Source organism: Ostrinia nubilalis, chromosome 14 (assembly GCF_963855985.1).
Source record: "Ostrinia nubilalis chromosome 14, ilOstNubi1.1, whole genome shotgun sequence".
Taxonomy (NCBI): domain Eukaryota; kingdom Metazoa; phylum Arthropoda; class Insecta; order Lepidoptera; family Crambidae; genus Ostrinia; species Ostrinia nubilalis.
The window spans coordinates 13,112,299-13,121,601 of record NC_087101.1 but is presented as its reverse complement, the minus strand read 5'-3'; the positions used below and the strand labels follow the sequence as shown (position 1 = coordinate 13,121,601).

General features: G+C 35.5%; 1 non-coding gene across 1 annotated transcript; it reads right to left on the bottom strand.

The window, feature by feature from the left end:
* Window positions 1-1,375: 1,375 nt before the first annotated feature.
* Window positions 1,376-1,448, bottom strand: Trnar-acg (transfer RNA arginine (anticodon ACG)). The gene has a single exon. It is a non-coding gene; the product is annotated as a tRNA-Arg (tRNA).
* Window positions 1,449-9,303: the final 7,855 nt, after the last annotated feature.

Sequence of the window (9,303 nt, the reverse complement as noted above, 5' to 3'; positions counted from 1 at the left end):
ACCTCCATTGAAAACTAGGATGAAGTGGTTTTTAGTTGTGCCTTGGAATTTTTGGAATTCGAGTTCATGGTGTCAATTATGACTAGGTACAATGCACTCGGGTGCTACTAATCTAATTTACTTCCTTAATTTCCTAATTTAATTAGTTTATAAATATTTCAGAGATGAAAAAAACAAATCAGACAGAAAAAGCCCGTTTAAAATATTTGGTCACCTCAAGTCACGAATACTGCTTATTGAATCATGGATCCGCAAGTTCAAAATAAAAACAAACTTACATCTTTCATCCATTACGGCTAAGTAAAAACTCAGCTCACGACGACTGTACATTATACATAGCCTACGTAATTACTTGGCGAAACTTAGCAAAGCGCCCCACTTCAAGAAGCGAGATCAATTAAACTAGAGCCGAGTTGCAGACATTACTCTCCCATCTTACTGGGAAGTTTCTACCCCCTACGAGTTGTTTCGTACTACCTTTTACATTAATCACTCATTACGATTAGTTAGTGCGAATTAGAATGTAGCTCGGATGGTTTGATAGTTGAATATTACTTACAATAAAATTATTATGATGTTTCCAGTTTCTTATTTCATTCAGCCGCAGCCATAGTTCTTGAGTTGCCGGTCTGTCGAGATTAAGTTTTTGAATATTATAAGATACTAATCGATACAGTAGAACTACCTTAATACTTAATTTAAATTAGCAAAGCTACAAAATAATCCAGTTGTAAAAAATATTAAGTGAAAAAGTTTGACAAAAACAATAGAGCATCGAAATTGGCCGGTGAAAAAGAAAATGTTTGTTAACGGCCAGTCGCGTGCTCAAGGAGTTTGACAGGATGTGTAGTAGTAACTTCTTACATGTGAAGTTAAAGGCGAAATAAAAAAAACAATTTATTACCTTTTTAAAACTCGTTAATATTCTAAATACCCTTTTATTTTATTTTTAGCTACAAAAAGATCTGGTATGGACGTTAATTTTGATATTTTAGATTTTTTAATAATAAGCTTTTTAATTTTTATTGTTTGTTAAATTAGTGTGGGTAATTTAATTACTTAGGCTGGGTTGCACCACCTTACACCGTGACCTTACTAACTTCAACAAACGTAAAAAACACTGCTACCAAAGTAATAAATAAATAAAATAAAATATGCCTTTAATTATTATTACTTTAAATATTTAAAGATGTTTTAAATAATAGGTATATCCCATCGAATTTATAGACTTACCAACTACTGCGTTACCTTTAAATTCATAAATAATTTTAATTGATAGTAAGTAATTACAAATAATTTTATTATTAGCATTAATCTTCTTCAATTAATCATGTTTCAATTAACACCAAAATAAAAGTGTGCAAAAAGGACATTTCGACCCTGCCAGGATTCGAACCTGGAATCTTCTGATCCGTAGTCAGACGCGTTATCCATTGCGCCACAGGGCCGCTTGGGTTAACCGACGAATTTTGTTATTACTTTATTAATTAAAGTATTTACGAGTGAACTTTTTTTATTTTATTTTATTACAATTTTTAGGGCCGTTTATCAGGCCTGTGGGTCTAGACAAAGTGCAAATTATAATCGCAAACCAGTCGAAAAGTGGTCGAAAAGCCCCTTTTTTGTATGGAGTTTTGACGGATTCGATTTTCGATTCGATCAAAAAGTGCGTTTTGTCTAAGGGGGCTGTTCATCTCCGCGAGTTTACATCGAAAACAAAACACGCACGATGGCCCACCTACAGGATACTATTCGACAAGGCCTCACATACGAGCGAACATTGACTCACGCACGCGTACTATTGTGTATGATGGAAAAAAATAAAGAAAATGGTGTACTAAATACTGTGCAGTATTTAACTGCCTAAATAATAATAAAAACACAGATTGTACTTTTTTAAGTTGCCTCAAGACACTGAGAGGTAAATAAGTAGTTAATATTATTCATGATAATTCATGCTAAATCATGTATTTCCTCCGCCATTTTCCGCAGTTTGGCACCTCACGTCACATCATTTAATTTTTACCGAAGTCAACCCTATAGCTTCGGCGCAGTGCCGATCACTGACGTTTGTCAACAAAATGGTGCTTGACCCTTGAGACAGGCTAAATTACACCATATTGTTAATGACATTGAGCATACATTTTTTTAAATACCTTCGCGAAGTAAAACTTCTGTACGTAGTACTTATTATTATTCTGTGCGTTTATCACGAAAGTGGAGACGAGGTTAGAAAATGTGCGGAGACAATTATCATAGTGGGCAAAATATTTCCACCCAAGCGGAGCAGAGCTTCTCAACTGCATGTAAATAATCGTGATTTAAATTTTATTCTGCTTCATAAATTAATAAAAATAAAGAAAAAAAGTAAATAATAATATTAACACAAAGTAAAATTGCGACATTTGTGTGAGCATTTGTGCGCTTACACAGAGCGCCCCGCCCGCTGCAACAACCTATATTAGTTTGTGGCCTATAATTGCAATTTTCAATGGAAACGAAAATTACATGGCTTAAGATCGAAATTAGAAACTTCATTTGTTTTTACTAGATGAAAATATTTTTTCAAAAATGTATAATGAATTTATTAGATAGCTATTATTACTTTAAAAAATCACAAAAAAATACAATCCAAACTACTTACGAAGCCCCAAGCATATTTTTTTCTGGTCATCTATTGGTTTGACAGGTATAAGGTGAGTCATAGTACAATAAAAAATCATGATCATTTAAATACAGTGGGTCTAGTCAAAATGCCATCCCAAACCAATAGGAAGTTTTCACTAATGTCAGTCGCCGCGTCACCAGTAATTCGATTCGATCGGAAAATGGCAGCCAAAATGCACATTGAATTTGAACCACCAACGACGCGGCGATATAAAAGTTCATTCAAAATCGAATAAAAGTTAAAAAATGTCTATGACTTTGCGATTGTTTTTACTTTTTTTAGCTTTTTTTTTTAAATTAGTTTCTTCCTTCTTTCTGCTCTCTGTTTACGTCTATGCTTCGCCGTCAAACTAACTGTCAAAACGACATCGCGATACGGATTTGTCAAAACAGCCTTAGGGTGGGTTGCACCATATTAGTTTAACTTTGACAAACGTCTAAAATCTGTCAAACTCCATACAAAAAACACCGGTTAACGTCATAGTTACGGTCAAAGTTAGGTGGTGCAACTCACCCTATTGGTTTTCGATATAATCGAAGCTTATCACCGGGGTTTTAGTAATCGCAATGAAAATGGCGGGTGTTGCGATTCGATTCGATTTTGATTGAGTCTTAAGTGCATGTTGGCTAAGCCTTTGTATGGGAAATTTCAATCCAGTCTTTCGATTATCGATAGGTAGGGCTTTGCGATTCGATTTTTTGCCCTTTGACTAAGCCTTTTTTGTTATCGACCTCTTTTGCGATTTGTTTATTTGTTTGCGACTGGTTTGCGATGGGTTTGCGATTTTAAAGTGCGTTTTGACTAGACCCGCTGATTACACATAGAACGCCAAAAACGACACGACAACGACTTTCATTTAATTGGCTGTCCAAGAAAGGAGTTCATTTAATTTAATTAATTAATTTATTTAATAAATCTTTCAATAAGTTGTATAGGAATCTTCATCAGCTGATAGACGTTACATTTGTTATGAAAAGAAAGAATTGAAGAAGAAAGACTGCGTTTTTGTTTTCCCGGAGAGAACGACGCCAGTCAGGTAAAAAAAGACTGGCTAGCAGTCATAAAAATAAATAAACCATAACTTCAAAATTAGCGAAGCGAACGCTGACACAAACAAACAGAAAAATCCTGCACCACCGAGTCTTCCGCGATCGTCAATGTAATTAAAGAAACCGTATTTATTATTTCTTGAAATTAGATAACCGTTAGGCCCGTTCATATCGACGGACGGGAAGTCGTCCGGGCACCGGACGCGGTCGCGTCGCGGCGGAAAATATTCGTCCGGCGGCCGGACGTCCGACGCGAGCTGCGGCACACGGTAAGTGGACTTGACGACTGCTGCTGTAACTTAATAGATTAAAAATCAAACTTTAGTGCTTTTCAACAGTTATTGGTTTAGGTATAGATTTCATTTGTATTTTTTAGTTTAGCCAAAATTTGTGTTTTGTTACATAGTTTTCGGTAATTATTAGTTATTATTCGGTATTTCTTGTTTATAATCTCAGAGGATGATAAATAAAGTAGTCTAGAAAGGGTTAGTAGATTACTCAGTGCCTATTCACTCTTGTCTTGAAAGGTTCCGCCAGGTCATATTATACAGGAGAGACATCGCCAGGCGGCAAGAACGTACAAATACACATGTTTTTCTTAAGTATTAGAATTGGCGCCCAACGTGGAAGTACTCCATTTGGAATATTTGTCTCAACTTGGCCTCAAGTACTTATTCGGGGTAATGAAGCTAAAGGCAGATTACGAGATAATGATGATTTTACGGTTTAACATTTATTATTTAGTAACCTTTTCACATTACGTTTTAAATGGCATCGTAAATCTTAATCCAAGTTCTGGTATCCAGTAAACACTAGCAGGTAAAACCCAAAGGGTGGGGTTAGGAGGGGAGGGGTAATTGGCCGAGATGATGTTTAATAAGTTTTTAATGGCAGCGAGACGGAGCCGCCGTTTACTCGATCCCCGAATGTAACAGCCAGCTACTTTAAATATCTATACAAATATACAGGGCTAAAGGGATAAACAGTGTTCTCCCTTGGTATTGATTTTTAACCGTTTGGTCTTCTTTATTTGAGATTAAGTTAAATGTTGTCATTATTTAAGCTTACTAGATTCTTAATTAGGTAAGTCTTAGTAATCTTAAGTCCTGCTCCAATAACTATTGCTGGCCTTGGCTGGTTATGGATGGATTAAAAATATTTATAAATTAAATCTAATTTATGAATAAGTGTGAATCTAAGAATATTGAAGTAAATAATGTGCTAAAATTATCTATTTTTTCTTCCATTCCAGTTCTTTCATGAATGTGTGAAGTAGGTATAATGTAAAAACTGTTTGGTAAAAGCCACTGTCTCTGAAATAGCATTTTTGTCATAAAATCACTTATTTATTATGGGTCGTTCTATTACGAAGGGTCAGAATTTGTCAGCGACTAGGTATAGGCGACCCTTGAAAAGGGTTTGTGCCCTCACACGGAGGGAGAAGTCCCATGTAGCCTCCCGAGCCTCTCCGGAATCCACGAAACGTTTGCGATTTAATTTTATAATTCATCATCCTTTTTGAGCCATTTTCCTTGATTAATTATTTATACAAGCCCCTCGATTTGACGACAGGTTAATTGCTACACGGCTATTAATTATTCGAAATAGACCAAACCTAACGATGAATTTCATCAGCGCTTACCAAAAATAAATATTGTAACAATAAAAGATTTATTGTTAACCGAACAAAGAATAATCGCTTATGCTAATTGTGGTTTTGTTTTGTTGTAAAAAAATGGGCGTTAGAAACCATACGCATTGAATGCGAGCGTCGATTGTTTGCAAAAATATTTTGACAGGAAAATATTCGGTTGTCCCGCTGTCAAAATTGGCGCCTAATTTGGAGCGCGCGCTCTTCGCCGCCCACTTAATTTGAAATTAGAACTGTAACTTTTTTATTGTAGCCACGTGCCGGCCGGGCTTGGAACAGTGCCATTATGCTAGCGTGTGTATTTTTTGCTTTTGTCCCATTGGACGAGTGTAGATACAAAAAGGGTGGCAAAAATAGTTTTCGTAGTCGAGCTATCTTGAAAAAAGTCTAAAAAATGAGCGTTGCTATTGAGGTACGTAAACTTTACACACAGGCTATCTTAAGTATGAGCCGATTTAACGCTGTTACCAACTCTAAAATATCTAAACTAGTGAATTAGCTATTACATTATCATAGGTTGTCTGGAAGCGATCGCTTCATAGCGATAAGACCGCCTAGTTGTACCTTGTGTGTTCCTTTTCTTTCTGTTATGTTCTTCGGTGTGCAATAAAGTGTATTTATTATTATTAATTTATTATTATCACAATGATAATTATGTACCTATTATTATATTTTATTGTTAGTTAACTAGCTAAGTAAGGCATAAACAATACCTACGTCTTTTCTTTCAACGCAGTAGTACTATTCAAAAAGTCTTAAATTAAAATGAGACCTGATTTATAAACGCTTATCGGTTAACCAAATTTTGATAATGATAGTGCCAATGGTATTCGTTCGAACCCACAACTGGAATTGAACTCCGATAACGTAATCCAAGTAAACTGAACAATATTTGCATTTTAATGAATACCCAAATCATAATTTTTCACTTTGTTTTGTAGGTATTTAACCTCAGTTAAACCCATTAGAAGTGTGGTTACTTCAAACCCATCAACCAAAAAAACTCGAGCACCTATTCCAGAAAATTCACATTTTCAACGTTGCACGGAACGACAAAACCGAAAAAAGATCCGACGCGAAACCATGGAGTACCTAAACAGCTAACTGGCTGGAAAACTTATTTTTTTGCCTTGTTTCAAATTATTTTTTCAAAATGGCGGCGGCCGTTTTGCCCCGGCGCGGGCGATGTCAAACGAACGCGAGGCAGTCTTAAAAGCTTGCCAATTACACCTAAAAGCACCTTCGGGGATGCTTGGGGTGCGGTTACGTACGCTCATCAATATTGTACAAAGCTCTTTCCTAAGTTAAAAACTTTAGCTTCGGTATAGAAAAATCGGATAAATACGGATCGCTTGGAGGTTGTGATTCTTGATTTTGGTTGGTTGAATCTTGAGACAAAAATCTTGCGAGGGAAGGAAGTTGAATAATTTCGCCGCAGAAATCATATTTTATGAGGGCATGAGATATTTAAATCAACAACGAATACTTATTACCTTGTTTTTCTCAAAACTGAACAAACTAGTATCGCGGTGAGGCTGCGAGTTTTGTGCCTTACTTTAATTTATTTCCCGTGGGATGCAAGTCAGCATTTTTAGTGATATTCACATTTTTATCCTGACTTTGCGCGGGCTTACTGATTGGGCGTCTGAAATAAAACAAAAACATTTTATGTTGCTCTTAATATGAGTTATTTATTTTTCTGAATAATTATTATACAAAATCTTTGTGTTTTCAAATAATTGTGTTTAAATAACAAGATACGAGGACTAGACATAGAAATTGAATTATGTACACAATACATGAATTGCGCTATAAATTGGCGCCCAACGTGGTGTTATTTCAAACTAATTTAAAATCCTTTTTTGTGCAATTTGCAAATGGTATAATGTAAATCTTGATAATAATACTCGTAGTTATAATGTGCTATTGTATTTTATTCCTAGAAATTATATCTAACCAAAATTTCCAAGAAGCAAGTCACAACGGAAAGTTCTTTAATTCCCATTCTCCATCTTGTTTTTCTTTCGCAGAAATTTGAAACAGTGGATACACGTTAAAAGGAGCTCAAAACAAAAAGATGGCGAATCTCCGCCGCAGACAAACCTTAAAAGTTCGCCATGAAAGTTTAAAAGTGATCTGGGTGGGCGCGGTTGCTAGGCAACGCTCCCCGCCCGCCCACCGAGTGGCGTGGTGCTGAAACTCATTGTTTCCCACATATACTGGCATACTCGCTGGCTAAATACTCGACACTGGCTTATTTTGACTTATTACTACATACTATACTTACATATAACTAATATTTTGAAGAGTATTGTATTTAGTTACTACTTAACTAAACAGGTTATTGCAGTCTAGAGGTACAAGTATGTGGGTTGGGAGACTAAGATCGAAGAATAAAACAATCACTTTATACATTTTGCATAAATAATACTTTCTTTCATTACTTTCAACCTGAAGATAGACTGCTGCTGAGATAAAGTAAGATAGAGTCAGTGAAATTAGACAGCAATCTTTTCACTGAAAAATAGTTCTTACAAACCCAATTATAACAACAATAATTATTTTCTCGGGTACTTAGTCTGTAAAGTTTTATTGCATAGACTTATTTCATAAAATTCTATTGAATAACATTAAAGCGCATCACGCAAACCGCTTGATGCGCTTTCCACCCAAATAGTGCTGATTGTACCTATCATAGAAATTGTAAACATAATATACGTTTAGCAAACTAAATGCCAAACTAACAGAACACAACGAGGACTAATTCCTCGCAATTTGCGTCACAGACAAAAGGAAGGCTCCGAAAGACAATTAGCATGCAAATGTAAGAAAACGACCATTAGACAAGATACGCAGCACGTATTGATCATGCGATCCCCACACGCCTGCATACGCCTGTCTCTTTTTAACAGCAACAGAACGATATAAACATAAACATTTTCATACCAAAACGCCTTTAACGCAACCTTTTTTCAACCTATCTTGAATCCTAAAACTTAGACAGTAAAGTTGAGTTTTCCCAAGTGGAAGATGAAGCGAGTTACGCTGACGGAGTAGTTACTAAGCGTTGTTGTGCTAGCAAATTCTGTTCCTATCTTTAAAGGAATAAAGATCTATTTCAGTGAGGAGTTAAGAGAAAATGAGTTCTATAGGGAAATTTCAAAGGTTATTATTGATAGACGGAGCTATGCCAGTTGTTGACAGGCTGTAGGTATACATTATACACGGTGGGGTAAGATAGAGGGCTGTAAACACTGTGATGAGTTTGGTTTCGTGTATGTAGGTACATAGGGTAGTGGTAGAGCTAGGAAATGAATTTTGGAGCAGCGTTCGGTTTTGATATCGGATCAAAGATTTGTGTTTGTTTTCGAATAGAGTCGATCGATTTTCACATGCTTGATGTTTAGTCTGACATCATTCATTATGTTGGGATTAGGACTTAGTACCTATTAGAAACATCTTACCGTGTGAACGTAGAATTAAAGTATATGACGTCAACCCTAACATTAATATGCTATCTAAATATTAAACGCTGAAAGCCATATTAGTTTTGTAATTAACAGTAAAGTTATCACCATAACCACAACCACATAATAAAATAGTACGTCCATAACTTCAAACTTTGCAATACAAAATGCATGGGAGCAGAAGTCACCTTATTATAAAATTGACTCTTGTTAACTACTTAATTACTATTTTTTTATAAAGCCTTTCTATAAAGTTATCTTATGCATTAGTAGTTATACCTTACGTGGATTAAACATACAGAATGAGATCCAAAATCATACGTCCGCAGATATAAAAGTTTTACCGAATTGAATACCTTGCAAATGCATTGGTATGCAAAAATTGATGTATGCAGATTTGATTTGCATTTATATTACTGCGAGGAACATGGCCTTGAGCGGAATTGTATTGTGCTTTTAATATTAAAC